At 35.6% G+C, this 15,876-nt stretch overlaps 1 long non-coding RNA gene across 1 annotated transcript in view; it reads left to right on the top strand.

The window, feature by feature from the left end:
* Positions 1-10,070: 10,070 nt before the first annotated feature.
* LOC127539553 (uncharacterized) overlaps positions 10,071-15,876 on the top strand; it is a 46,673-nt gene continuing 40,867 nt past the window's right edge. The window contains exon 1 of the long non-coding RNA XR_007947985.1: positions 10,071-10,181. This is a non-coding gene — a long non-coding RNA (uncharacterized LOC127539553). The remainder of the gene's footprint in view (positions 10,182-15,876) is intronic.

Below are 15,876 nucleotides of genomic sequence, written 5' to 3'. Positions count from 1 at the left end.
TTCTAATCTATCTTAGCCACACACAGAGAGGTTGTTACACTTGATCTTGCCATCACTTCCAAATGTAATACCATCTCCAAGTTGAAGAACTCCAAAACCACCTCATCTAACCATAATCTATTGATCTTCCTTTTGTCTTCCCTTACCAAATTCTTCATTTCATCAATAGGGGGATTTCCAGTCCCATGATGCCTCAATCATCTTTCAATCCATCTCTCTTGTACTCTCTTTTTTCCCCTTCTTGAGTCCTTAATAAATCAATTCAATTCCATACCAATCTTTTCTCTTGAGTTTTAAGCCCCTTATGATTTTGCAAATTTTGCCTTGCCAAGCCTAAGCTTTGAATCACTCTCACTATCTATTGCTTTTGCACTATATATAAACTCCTGAATGAAGGCAGAGAAAATCACACAATCATTTTTATTCAACCTACCAAAAAGTTATGTTATATAACTTCAAATGGGACCTCAGTGCTGCTAGGCAATCTACTATATCTCTCCCTTATCAACTTACTATCCCAGTTTCCACAGTGACTCCTCTAAACCTTTTTATCCCTCCTTAAACCTACCAAGGTTCTTCCTCCCTTTATCCTCTCAGTTGAGAACCTTGCCTCATGTTTTACAGAAAAAAAAAATGAGAATTTTTCCATGAGCTCCCCTCTTCTTCATTTTATGTTACTCATATCCTTTTTCTTTCAATCCTTTCTCACATGATGGAATGGTCTTATCAAAGCTAAATCCTCTACTTGATTAGGACCTATTCTATCTCTTCTTTTCCAACTGATAGTTCCCTCTTTCATGTCCACCGTATCACTTTATTATCAGTCTCTCCATATCTACTCATTCCCTACTGCCTATAAACATGCTGAAATCCCCCAATCCAAAAAACAAAATAAAACAAACAAACAAAAAAATCAACCCTCACTCTATCCTTTCTTCATTATTATTGTACTACATCTCTTTTGTCCTTTGTGGCTAAAGTCCTTAAAAAGGACATCTACAATATAGGGGTTTCCACTTTTTCTTCTCAAACTCTCTTCTTAACCCTTTCCAATCTTGCTTCTAATCTTTTCATTTTACCAAAACTGTTCTCTCCAACATTACCAGTAATCTAATTGACAAATGGTCTTTTTCCAATCATCATTCTCCTTGACTTTTCTGTAGCCTTTGCCACTACTGATCACCCTCTCCTTCTTGATATTCTCTCCTTTCTTTGTGTTCAGGATACCACTCAATCTTGATACTTTTGCTTAGCTGAGTACTCCTGAATCTCTTTTACTGGATTATAATTCAGACTACATCCCTAATCATAAGTAATACACAAGATTCTATCATGGACTCTCTTTTCTTCTTTCTCTATTTCACTGGATGACCTAATGAGTTCTCATGTAATTAATTACTATTTCTATGCTAATGATTCTTCAATCTGCCTATTCTTCTCTAACCTCTCAACTAACCTCCAATTTCACATCTCCAATTACTTTCAGACATTTTGAATTGAATGTCCAGTAGATATGTTAAACTCAGTATGCCCCAAACCTAACTTATTATCTTTTATTGTAGATTCACTCTTCTCTCCAAATTTCCCTTTTACTATAAGAGAAACATTATCCTCTCAGTCCCTCAGGATCACATCATTCCCTATTCTCTTTTTCAATATCTCTTCCTCTTTGCCCCATATCCCATCCATTGCCAAGACTTTTCAATTTCAACTCTAATATTTCCTAAATATACTCACTTGTTTCTTCTTACATTGCTACTATTCTGTTATAGGACCTTATCATTTAATGAATAATCTGTATAGTTTGCTATTAGGTTTGCCAACTTCAAGTCTCTCCAAACTCTGATCTATCCATAGCTACCCAAAACAGTTTCCCTAAAGTGCAGGTTTGAGTATCTCATGTCTCCTACTCAACACACTTCAGTGACTCCGCATCATCTTTAGAATTAAATGTAAAATGCTCAGTTTGTTGTACAACAAATAAACTATCCCTCTGCTACCTTTCCAGTCTTCCTTCACCTTGCTCTAGAACATATACTCTTTATTGACAATGAATTTGTTGTTCAGTGAATAAGAAAACTTATCTTTGTTTCCCATACCTGGAATACTCTCCCTCCTCATCTCAACTTATTATCTTTCTTCACTTCTCTTAATTGTTAATTTCATCTTCTAATGTAAGTCTTCCTTAATCCCTCAGTTTTACTATTTTCCTTCTCTTATTTCCTATTTATTTTACATATAGCTTGTTTGTACATATTTGTTTATCTGTCCAATTAAATTATGAGCTCCTGGAGAGTGTGGACTCTCTTTTGACTCTTTTTGTATCCTCAGCACTAAGCCCAGTATATGTCATACAGTAGTGCTTCAAAGATGTTTAGTAACCGCCTGACTGGAATAAATATCCAGAATTATATATCCAAATATGTCTTGTCATTTAGAAATTGCTGTCAGAGATAGATTATAAGCTATGTAAGAAAATGTGTTATTAATGATAATATTTCTTCTTCCTCCTTCCGAACAGTATTGTACCATGTTGGTCACCATCTCATTCACCAGTCTTATTTCAGAATGACTTTTGGGCTGATTCCAAAAATCAAAATTAATTTCTAAAGATGGAGGCATGCTACCATTGAGCATAAACAGAATAATGCATTGCAAAATTTGAAGATAATTCCAGTAGGGAAATTCTCCAAAATATTTTGAGCCATCATATTTGAATAAGCAATAAAATTTTATAGATGACTACTTCGAAGGAAACAACACTCATTAATTTAAGGTGCAAGTTTGGATGTTCATTTAAAAAAATATAAATCCACCACTCATTCTCCTACATTCACAGCCATTGTACCATATTTCAAACTATGTTATAAAATAGTAATCACCAAAAACAATCTGGTACTGGCTAAGAAATAATGTGGTGGATCAATGGAATAGATTATATACACAATCTTCAGTAGTAAATGACCTTAGTATTCTAATGTTTGATAAACTGAAAGATCAAATTAACAATTTGACAAAAACTGCTTGGGAAAACTAGAAAACAGTTTGGTAGAAACTAGGAATAGACTAGTACCTCATACTGATAACAAGATAAAATGGTTAAATGATTTAGGCATAAATAATAGTTTTATAAGCAAAGTAGATGAGCATGCAATATTTTATCTGTCACATCTATAGAGAAGGGAAAAAAGTATTGCTCCACAAGAAATCTTTTTTAAAAGGATATAAATGAATAATTTTGATTAAATTAAAACTAATGAAATCACGATTAGAAGGAAGGCAGAAAACTGGGGAGGGGGAATTTACATTAAGTTTCTTTGATTAAAATTTCATTTCTCAACTATATAGAGAAATGAATTAAATTTATAAGAATTCAAATCATTCCCCAATTGATAAATGGTCAAAGGAGATAAAATAGGCATTGGGACCAAAAAATCAATTTTTAATCATATTTTTAAAAATATTATCTAAATCATTATTTATTAGAAAATATAGATAAAAACAATTCTGAAGTATCACCTCATACTTGTCAAATTGGTTAATATGACAGAAAAAGAAAATGACAAATGTTGAAGGGGATGTTAGAAAATTGAGTCCTACATTGATGGTAGGATTGTGAACTGATCCAACCATTCTGGAGAGCAATTTGGAATGAGGTTCTCTCAAGAGTAAAAAACTGTGTATTTCCTTTGACCCTGCAAAAAACACCACTATGTTTGCATCCCAAAAAGATTTTTTTAAAGGAAAAGAACCTATATGTTAAAAGAAATTATAATAGCTCTTTTTGTGATAATCAAGAGTTGGAAATTGAAAGGAGACTCATCAATTGGGGAATGGCTGAAAAAATTATGGTTTATTATAGTGATAGAATACTATTGTGGTATAAGAAACAATGAGCAAGATGCTTTCAGAAAAAGCTGGGGAAAATTTCCATGAATTGATACTTCATTTTGTATCATTTTAGAACCCAGAAAACACTATACACAGAAGAAGCAATACTGTTTGATGATCAGTATTGAATTACTTATTTATTCTCAGTAATATGATGATTTAAGATAATCCCAAAGGATTTATAATGAAAAATGCCATCTATCACCAAAAAAAGTACTGACCAAATCTGAATACAGATAAAGCATACTTTTTAAAATTAGGGGGGACATGGGAAGATATAGGGTCCTGTGTTTTTTTCCACAATGTGACTAATATGAAAATATGTTTGGAGCTGCTGTACGCTATAACCTATAGCTAATTGCTTACCTTTTCAATTAAAGAGGAGAGAGGGAGAGAATTTAGAATTCAGAGCTTGAAAAATGAACATTTTACATGTAATTGAAAAAAAAATATTTAGAAAATGGTGAAGAGAAGAGGAAAGGCATAAGCATTTATTAAGCACCTACTTTCTTCTAGGCAGTGTACTAAGAACTTTAAACTATCTTGTTGATGAGGAACATACATTAGAAGAGCCAGGTCAGGCTGATCATGACTGAGTTTTTCTGAGATCTTCTTCTATTGGACTCTGGTCCTATACTTAAATCAGGGGATAGGAGTAAGAAAGCCTATAATTTCCCAGGTGACTGATATAGACAGATACCTCACTGATTCCCATTTCAGACAAGAAACTAAAGGCTTGCAGATTGTTGGAACAGTTAACAAGGGTTTTAGGTATTATATCTTTTCCCATTCCAGCTTCAGTATCTGGAGGAGAGAGAAGATTTGCACCTTTTGGTATTCCCTTTCAGAAGTCAATTTAGAACTCTTTACATTCCAAGTCACCAAAGCCAGGGACCAGTTTTGGCCTCTCAGCTCTTGTCAAAAGAAAGCAGGTGGCCATGTTACAGCTTCCTTTCCTTGCCTGTAGCTAAGCAGGAGCCAGAGAGATGTGCTAGTGGGAGCTGGTTGTTAGGAAGAAGGTTGGAGCTGAGCAAGCATTTCCAATCTTCAGAGTTTTTTTCCCCCCAAAAAAGGGTGTTCTCTGTTCACAGTATGGCTGAGCTGTCGGTAATGATAAATGATGGGCCTTTCTTTAAATTTCCTTTTTGTTCAGTACCAGGTATTGGCCAGTCTGGATGAGTGTTCTATGTGGATAAATTACTTTGGCAAATCGAGCAGCCTTTCTGCATGTGGCAACAGATGTACAGTTATGTGTGAGGCTTTATTTCTTTGTTGTGCTAATTATGTAACTTGCTTCTACCTGAGGCAATTATAATTTCATAAACAATGATGCTGCGGATGCTTTGTGTACAGGCGGCCCTTTTTAGAAAGTATAACTACAATTTACAATATGGTGAAGCAAAAAATTAAATTCCTTGATTGTTCAGTTTTAAATGCAACTCATCCTGGGACCTAGCATCAGCGATGGTATTAAGGGGAACTTATGAAAAATTGAGGCAACAAGAGAATATTGACCTAGTTTGATTTTGTTTCTGTTTGCAACTCTGTACCTCATGGGTATTTTTAAAGGTATAGGCAAGTACTAAGTAGAGTTGCTGCCAACTCTAGGGAAATATAATACATTCATAGAAGGGAAGCTATGCTATTATATTCTTAAATGCTGGGGAGAATAAGTCAACTTTAAATTTTCTCAAATATTGAATGTGAAATCTGATGCTAGTGAATTCTTAAACTAGGAGCACTATCCAAGAAAAAAAAATGATTCTCAACAATGGATGGTTCAGATAAAACAAGGCTAGGTTTTGAATCCTACAAATAGTACCTGGTATACGTATGACACAGAGCAAGTCACTTAGCTTCTCTGACTCTCAGTTTTCTCATCTTTAAAATGGAGATAACATTCCCTGTATTTTATGGGGTTGTTCTGGGGACAAAATAACTAAATGTGTACTCTATCAACTATAAAACACTATGCATTACTGTTTTTGCTATCTGTCACAACATTATTTTATAAGAGAAAAATATTACAGTCTAATTTTAGGCAGACCAAATGAAATATACTTGTCAAAGGTATCTTCAGAATAGGAAAATCAAATTTTAAGATGAAGCAAGGGTTCCTAATCATCAATGCCTCAACTCAACTCAAAGAAGAAAAAGGAATAGGTCACTATTTGTACAAAATCAGACAGCAATGGAGGAATGACCAATGATAATTGATATCTGCCCTCAAAAAACAACTATCTTTTGAAGGATATGAACTTGTCTTGATTAATCTCATCTATTCCCAGGCACTTAAGAGTGCTGGACTTGGAATTATTAAAATCTGAGTTCAAGTCAATTAGATAATAACTGTGTGATCCTTGGTAATATATTTCCCTCAGTTTTCTTGTTTATAAAATAGGAATAAACATGGTACCCAAGTCACTGGGTTGTTCTGAAGAACAAAGAAATAACATATGAAATGTACATAAAATATAGAATGTTTTACAAATGCCGAGTATTATTATTTTTAAAGGAGCATATTATGATATTTTCAGTCATTTAGAATTCCCAGTTAAAACACAGATACTTCTTGGAGGACTGACACCTTATGCCTATCATTAGCTAATATTTGCTTAGTGGCATTAGTTTACAAAATTAATTTTCAGCAGATAAAGTTCTCTGAGAGTAAAGATATGAAGGGGAAAGACAAAGAACAGGAGACTAGAAGGACCAGAACACCAAGAAGAAGGAGGTAGATGATGAAAGAGGACACAGGAAGTCTGGATAACAAATTTAACCACCTTATAAATTTTTCCAGCAGCTCTTCATGATTAGAAACCATAGCCAAATTGTCCTTTTCCCCAAATCTTGAGCTGCTGAGACTAAACTAACTTCCAATGAACATCTCCCAAAAGAGTACAGAGTTCAATTTGCAGTCCCGCTTGGTTTATTCTGACTATCCCCAAAAGATTCATTCCTGGCCATGCATCCCAGTGTCACCATGACACTATTCCTCCTACCTTCAGAATTCAACCTCTGGTGGCTACTCAGTAGCCCCTAGGGCCTTCAAATAGCAGGTGTAAAACGACTTCTGAGAGCACTGCAGACAGTCGAATGAGACCAGCATTCACTCTACAAAATGTTGATGTCAGTGAAGTTTGTCTTTACTCTCCCACCATTTCTTTCAGTGTCTTTTTTCTCTTTCCTGAAGCACACTTTCCTGCTTTCTATTATTTCTGGAGAGGAGGTTTTGCCTTATGGATCAGTGTTATGTGCCTAAGTCTGACTAGGTATGAAAATCCAAGAGTATTTATATTTTAAGGAAATATTTTAGAGAATGGTAATATTCAATCCAAGTGACTTTAAAAGATGGAATTTCAGGCAGTTACAAAAAATATTTTCATGCAAATATACTTTCCTGTTATCTTTTAAAATGATACCAAACAAGAAAATCACTAATTCTGCCTATTACATTGATTTTTTTTAAAAAAAATGTGCATAGTCATTTTACACAGTTTTTCATTGTATTCTTATGAAAAAATGGAGAGATATGGACTGGATGATTGCATAGTTAATTACCTTTGAAAATTTAGAATGTATTAGGGGATGATAATTACATGTGAGCAATTAATCCCCACAGCCATTCTAAACTCCACAAAACAGAAATTATGCACCAAAGATAAACCAGTGTCATCTGTCTTTTTGGTCTAGGAAAAGCAGAATCCAGAAGAAGGTAAAAACATAACAAACAAAGTCAAAATATGAAACTGACATCTACTGAGATTCTCCCTAAGTATTCTTCCTCAACCTTCCACGCTACCTGCAGAGAAGCTGGACTAGCAGACCCAATACATGGACTTGCAACAAAATTGAATTCCAAAGTCCAGGCCTCCCTCCTTCTTTCAGGTGTGATGAAGAGCCTTGCTCCAGGTTGCAGAAGTCTGTTCCTAACTAGAACAGATAGTCAATACTACAGCAGACAATCCCTTAGCACTAGTATCAAATCAGAGAATTAAGGAACAGAAAGGACTTTAGGATAAAAGCTGTGAGAATAGACAGGAGTGGGAGGCTTGCAGCACTTTATCAAACCTGAGTGAAAGAGCTCACCACCCACCATAGGTCAGTCCTATCTACTCAAAATTCATTTGAAACAGATATCTTGGCTGATGAATCATGAATGAATTGCCCAATATGAGAGAACATTGAGATGCAAGCTCTAAGAAAATCACCACCAAAGAAAAGCAAGTCAGAAACTGATCAATATAGGAAATGGGGGTGAGGGAGACTAAAATTACCAAAGATTTCAGAAAGAATACTCAAAGACTTTGAACACAGATGATTCAAGAGGGAAAATATTAATAATAGAAGAAAATGAATAACATTCTTAAGCAATTCAGAAGAGTAATGAAAGTACAAATATCAGATGGCTGAAGAACAAAAAAAAAAAAAAAGAAAGAAAGAAAGAAAAAAAGGGGGGAGAATAGAAAAATTGGAATCTGCAATGGCAAATCTCACCAAAGAAACAGAAAGCAAATTTGGGAAAGCAAATATGCAGAATTGAAAGACAATTTAGAAGAAAAACAACAATAACACTAAATATGCTCAGTGTGTAGGCAAAACATTCTGATTTTTTGAAAATAAAAATGTATAAATACAACCTAAGGATCATGTCATAGCTTTCCCAGAAGTACATGACAAAATGGAAAACCTTGACATCAGAATATTAATAGAAGGGAATTGCCCAGAAGTTCTGAACATAGAAGATGAAATGACAGTCAAAAGAATTCATGGTCTCCTCCAAGAAAAACAAAGAAACATACAAACAACTTCAAAAAGGCTGCAAACTCCAAGATACATAGTGGTTAAATTTAATCATTCAAGACAGAAATAAGTTCTGCAATCAACCAAGAAAAAGACATTCAAATACAAAGGAAAGGAAATTTACACAACTATTCTGTATCCAACAGAAAATGTAGAAAAAATGGTATGATGTATTTTGAAGACCAATGAAACTAAGGATGAAGCCCAGGATTATCTAACCTGTGAATATGAACTTAAGTATATAAAAAAGTCAACCAAATGGGGCAGGCACATATGGTTCTTTGGATACTCACTGAGAAAGACCATGATGACAGTGGGAGGTGAAACTACAATCACACTTTAATAAGGCACAGAGGGTATTGTGGCAAGTGTCCCTGGAAATACAAACAGTAAAATGGGATGCAGAGGCAGATGGTGTGGGGACAGGGGATGGGACAGTGAAGAGAAAGAGAGCCACAGATTATCACTCATGTAATCATGAATTCCAGTTGGGAGAATTTGGCAGCATGGATACAATGGAGATGAAAGAATGCTGGGTAAGGGAGTGGGTATAAAAGTTTAAAGTCTCACTTTTTTTAGGTTTTGGGGGACAAATTCTTGTCTGACCGCAAATAGTTCATTTACATGGATAGATCATCTGAAACTTGTCAGTAAAATCTTAAAGTCAACACATTCATCTCATCTCAAAATTATCAGTAACATCTTACTGCGGATGTCTGGAACTCATCTAGCATTTGCATATTATAAAACCAAAAATCCCTGAGAGCAAAGCCTAGATTGCTTCCCTGATACAGCACATATTACCAGGAAGTGATTTTTTGGTTAATAAATTATGTGATTTGTAAATTATGTTCTTTTGATCTTTGCAATGGTTTATACATGAATTCTAGGTTCCCCTTTGCAACCTTACTTCCTTCTATTATTTTATATCAGTTACTTACAAACTTATTACACTGACTAGAAAAGGAGTACAGGTGATCAGAGGGACAAGAACCCAACATTCAATAATAAATAGGGATTTGAAACATTTTTAGAAAGAAAACTAGAACTGCAAATATTGTTCCTTTTCAAATACCTAATATAACAAATTCAAGGAGGAACAAATAAATGTAGCAGACAAGGACAGTAACAGCAACAGAATGACAGCCAAGAGACAAGAAACTTCTTTTTAAATGTATACAAGGAGACAGAAGTAAAGGCAGAAATCTGGTGGAGTATCCCTGAAGAGGAACATTTTGAACTGAATCTGGCAACATGCTGCCTACAAGTGAATCAAAGTTTTGTTTTGTTCCGGTTTGGTTTAGCTCTAGGAGGGCATGTGAAAAGGGGGAGGGAACAAGGGATATGGAGAGGATTGTGTTATGTGCCCAGATTTAGTTGAGAACTAGCAGTGAAGGGGTAATGATCTCGGTGGTCTTAATAAGACAAGAACTGACAAGACAATGAGGAGGATGAAAAAATTGAAAAGAGCTGGGAGCAGAAGGAAGGTATGAAAAAGGCTTGTTTTTTTCCGTGATAGAAGGAGTTCTGCTGTGAATATTCTTATGGCTGAAAAGAAATGTTCTGTGAAGGATGTGAAAAGTAAAAGGTTGGAGTCTGAGGGATTTGATGCTTAAAAGTCCAATTGTCCTACCTACCTAGAGAGGTTGGGAAAGATAAAGTTGGAACTGTCTGAGGCAATGGATACCTTGAAGAGAAGGAGTGCATGGACACAGGGAAGAGAGTTGGTAGTAAATGTTGGGGGAAAGGTACCAAAATGAGGAAGGACATAGATCATGGATGATGAGCTGCATAATCAAGATGAGGAGTCATCTCTTGACAGAAAAACTGGCATTAATATAAGAATAAGGTACAATGGAAAAGGGAAATGTGTAATAGATGGCAAAATGAGGATTAAAAATATCCCAATAGGCTAGTATAATGAATCAAAGTAAACAAGATGTGATAGATATTGTAGCTCTCATCTGTAGTTTCTGCTGCTGGGAAAGTTGAATCTGGTAAATTGCTTGAATTCAGGAATTCTGTGCTACAGAGGAGCTAAAACCAATTGGGTAGCCATACTAAGTCCAACACCAACATGATGAGCTCTTGAAAGCTACCTTAAAATGAGTTTAAAATCCTAAAAAGTGTAGGCACAGAAGGACCTTTTAAAATATTATGAAAAAATGAAATTTAAACCAAAAGAAAGTATCATATGCACTAGAGATATACTAGGACATTTTCCAAGAAAAACAGAGTGAAGCAAGAATGCTCACTCTCTCTACTAATATTTGAAATAGTTCTGGGAATGCTTGCAAAAATAAAAAAGACAAGAAAAAGAAATTAAAGGCAGATAAAGAAAAGATACTCATCTCTATTTATTGATGATATAGTAGTTTACTTGAAAAATTCAAGAAATTAATGAAAATAATTGAGACAATTAGTCTTCAATAAAGTTACAGACTACAAGATAAATCTTCAAAAATCAACTGCATTTCTATATAATAATACCTCCCCCAAAACAATAATAGTAAGGTAAATCTTATTTCAAATATCTACAAAATGCATAAAATACATGGTAATAAATCTACTAAAGATACACTCATACACACAAACATGTACCCAAAAACATTTATATAAATTCAATTAAAAAGTACTCCTTAAAAAATAAACAATTTAAATATATGGAGAAATATTTAGGCTCATGCGCTCATGTCTGTGCTAATATAATAAAAATGACAATGCTATCAAAACTAATACATTTTTAACACTTCCTAACTGTGTGACCCTGGACAAGTCACTTAACCCCAATTGTCTCAGCAAAAAAACAAACGAAAAAAATAATACATTTTTAATTCTGTAACAGACAAGTTATCAAGGGGATATGTTCTAGACCTTGATAAAATAATAACAAAATTCCTTTAGAAAAATAAGTCTAGATCACCAATGAAATAATGAAAATAAGGAAGAAGGGACAATAGCACTTCTAGACCTCAATCTATATTATAAGATAGTACCATTGGTTAATGGTCTTCAAAATAAAGCATCTGATATTGTTTTAAAAGCAGAAATGGATCAATGGAATACTAGACAAAGGAGAAGCAAAAACAATAGAGCTCAATAACCCTCTGTTTGCTAAGGTTATTGAGAAAACAGAACTGATCAGTATTGTTAGTGGATCCATGAGTAGCCAGTGTATTACTATCCTGCGTAAGAGTGAGAGAACCAGTGTCCAAATAAATAAATAAAATAACATTTTTAGGGATAAATTTATTTAGTTATTTATTTTGACGAAGCAATTGGGGTTAAGTGACTTTCCCAGGCTCACACAACTAGGAACTGTTAAGTGTCTGAGATAAGATTTGAACTCAGGTCCTCCTGACTTCAGGGCTAGTGCTCTATTCACTGCACCACCTAGCTACACCTTTAAGGAGAAATTTTAAATTCAACAAAGTCAGCTGTTGGACAACAAAATTGGATAGATATGGCATAATACATATTTTCCAATTAACAAAAATCAAAAAAATCTTGAAGATTGCAGTGGATTGCATGCTTAACAAATAACCATTGTGATTTTATAAGCCCAAAAGGCAAATGTATCTTAAACTGCATTAATAGAATTATAGTATTCAGAGCAAGGTTTGCGTGTGTTTGTGTATTTTTTGTGTGTATGTGCATAATGGAAAATAGGGGTCTCATTGTTTTATGCCCTAGTCATATTGCATTTTTGCTTTATCAACTAACAACCTAGAGCCCACTCACAAAAGGGCAACCAAGATGCCATGGGTACTTATCATCCTGGACTTTTCACTATCTCTCACCCTCCATATCCACTATGTTGCTAAAAATTGTTAATTTCATTGTCAAAAAAAATCTCTCAAATATCCCCACTTCTCTTTTCTGATACTGTCATCATTTTTGAATTATCCCAATAGTCTGTAGAAGGTCACTCTGCCTCAAGTATCTCTCTATTCTAATTTATCTTCCATTCAGCCCCCAAACCGATTTTCCTACAGTGAAGGTCTGATCATATCACCTTCCCCTACTCAAGATTGCCTCCAGGATCAAATTCAAAATGATCTATTTGTCATTCAAAACCTTCTATAACCTAGCCTCCTGTTGGTTCTATAAATAAGACACATCTCTCAGTTCCAGGATATTTGCTCTGATTGGTACCTATATCTGGATGTTCTCCCTCCTTCACTCTATCTACTAACCTTCCTGGTTTTAAGTTCCAACCAAAAATCTCATCTTTTACAGGAAGCCTTTCTGGACTCCTCTTAATTCTCCTGCTCTTCCTCTGTTAATCATTTCCTATTTACCCTATATATAGACACAGATATAATTCATCCATATGCATTTGTTGTCTCCTGATTAGATTGTAAAGATTGTCTTCTGCCTCTTTTTATCTCCAGTACTTAGTATAATGCCTGGAATATAATAAATGTTTAATAAATGTTTATTGATTTATTGAAAATCATAGCATTTGAGTATTGATTGAAACAGGGATGTTAAACTGAAAAAGAAAAGAATAAAGTGAATAGAAAGGTCTTCAGCTATCCAAAAGGGCCGTAACACTAATTTAGCTTGACCTCAGAGTAGAAATAATAAATAAAAGCTGGATGAAAGCAGATTTGGGCTTGATATAAGAAAGAAATCCTATAATTAATACTATCTCCAAGTGAAAGGAGCTGTCATGGGGGATAAGACCTTCATCTTTGGAGGTTTTCCAGCAGAGACTGAATGACCTATTGCTGGGACTATCTTAGAGGATTTGTGTTCACCTCCAGGTTGAGCTCAATGGCCTCTGTTTCATTCCAACTGAGATTGTGTGATTTTGTGATGCCCATGAGGCTGGCCAGAGTCTGTAATAATGCCATTCTTGGCTTTAGCAGGCCATTCAGCATCTTCAAAGAGCCATAAGCAAAAGTATAAGCTATTTCCTGCAGATTCTTCCCATGAGAAATTTCTGATTCTCCCCCAGTAACCTCTCCAGATCCCATCCCCACCTCATTCTTCTTGGATTAACTACTAAATTATAATTTAATCTTTTTGTCCCAGAGGGATGGATTCTGCTGGCAATTTACAGCTGATTCATCTTAGCTTCATTCCTGAAATCTTTGGTTGGCAGCATTATTTTTCCTAAGTGTCCTGCCTGAAGGCCTGTGGGAGTAAGAGTGGGTGGATTGGGGGAGATATTGCCAAATAGGTGGTGTGATAGTGATTGGATTAAAGTTTTAAGAATCACAGGTGGTGGGATAGCTTTTTTCCATTATTAAACATTTAGTTAGGAGAATATTTCTTTCTCTAGGAGAATAAGATCTTTTACCATAAGCATGACTAGCTTCCTCCTTCTTTCTTCCTCCTCCTCCTCCTCCTCCTTCCTCCTCCTCCTCCTCCTCCTCTTCTTCTTCTTCTTCTTCTTCTTCTTCTTCTTCTTTTTCTTCTTCTTCTTCTTCTTCTTCTCCTTTTTCTCCTCCTCCTCCTTCTTCTTCTTTATTCTTCTTTTCTTCTTCTTCCTCTTCCTCCTCCTCCTCCTCCTCCTCTTCTTCTTCTTCTTCTTCTTCTTCTTCTTTTCTTCTTCTTCTTCTTTCTTCTTCTTCTTCTTCTCCTCCTCCTCCTTCTCTTCCTCCTCCTCTTCCTCTTCCTTCTTCTCCTCCTCCTCCTCCTCCTCTCCTCCTCCTCCTCCTCTTTCTCCTCCTCCTCCTCCTCGTCTTCTTCTTCTTCTTCTTCTTCTTCTTCTTCTTCTTCTTCTTCTTCTTCTTCTTCTTCTTCTTCTTCTTCTTCTTCTTCTTCTTCTTCTTCTTCAGAGGGGAAATGGAGAGGGAGTCCTCTGCTGTGAGATGTGGCTTTCTACCCATAGTAAATCTGCATTCCTATAAACTTCCCTTCCTTGCTGGTACTCAACATGCAATAATACTATTGTAAATAAATGGTAAGTCTGAAAAAGACTAGGTGGTTGCAATATTAAAAAAAAATGTAGCTTGTGGAGCAAGGCTGTTTAAAAAGATTCGAAGTCCCACATAATAAAGGTACTATCAGCAAATACCAGGCTAGTATCTCAGCTCGTGTTACTGGCTTGTGAGTTATTGCTGTGGTCAATAGATCTCTTTTCTGTAGCATTCTGCTTATGTAGGTGATAAATCTTACAGTCTTATGGGAATAGGGTCAGGCTTCTGCTACTCTGCCCCATTATTTTTCTCCTACATCATTTAGAAAACTGCCGGACTGGACCATTTTTTGGTGCATAGACTTTTTTTTTTCTTGAGCTACGTGCTAAATTTTATTGTGCATATTAAATTTTCAGCACCAAGCATGTTTTAAACCCCATCTCAGTGGAAGATGAGAGAAATAAAATCTTAAGCAAGAGACGAGAGAGCATGAAAAATGGAAAGCAAGGGCAGCTCAGCCTGGCACTTTCGGAAATGGGCTGTGCAAGGATGAAAACTAGCCTCTGGTGATGGTGGTTGGAAGTATGTGCTTGCTTCTTTGCCTCAATGAGAGGCCTGTTTTTTTTGTTTTTTTTGTTTTTTTTGTTTTTTGGCTGAGGGAGCCTGTAACTGGGCAGACCCTGGTGCATTGCCTCAGATCCTCCTTGAAACTACACCCACTAGTTGAAATAGAGTGTCTGGATGGTCTAACTGGAACCCTGGTGAGGGTGACCTGGTGAGGTGAACATTCCTTTCTGGACATTCTTAACATTCTGCTGAATCATCAATAAGAACTAGAAGTCCGTTTTCATAATTAGCATTGCAATAACTATAGCCTACCATTGCCTGTGAGGGGGGCTCAAGGGGATTTGAGTTTTGATGTATACTGAGAAAAAAATGTCAAATTCAAAAATAAAAATAGCACTCTGGTGGGAGTAAAAAGCCCTCTTTTCTTTATCTTTAAACATAACGCTAATGCCCACCCACACAACCTCCCTCACATATAAGCTGTCAATTCAGTTTTTTATAAGGAGGAAGGAAGGCGAGCAGGGGAAGAAAGGATTAAAGAAAAGGGGAGAAAGAGAGAGAGAGAGAGAGAGAGAGAGAGAGAGAGAGAGAGAGAGAGAGAGAGAGAGAGAGAATGAAAGAGACAGAAGACAGAGACAGAGACAGAGGGAGAGAGAGGGAGGAAGAGAAGGAGGAAGGAGAAAGAACAAGAATATAAACATTATCTGTGTATTCTACATTAGTCTCAAGGTTTGAATGAAATTCA

Source organism: Antechinus flavipes, chromosome 1, assembly GCF_016432865.1.
Source record: "Antechinus flavipes isolate AdamAnt ecotype Samford, QLD, Australia chromosome 1, AdamAnt_v2, whole genome shotgun sequence".
In the NCBI taxonomy this organism is placed as follows: Eukaryota; Metazoa; Chordata; class Mammalia; order Dasyuromorphia; family Dasyuridae; genus Antechinus; species Antechinus flavipes.
The sequence above is the reverse complement of the archived record's forward strand: the minus strand, read 5'-3'. Positions and strand labels throughout refer to the sequence as shown.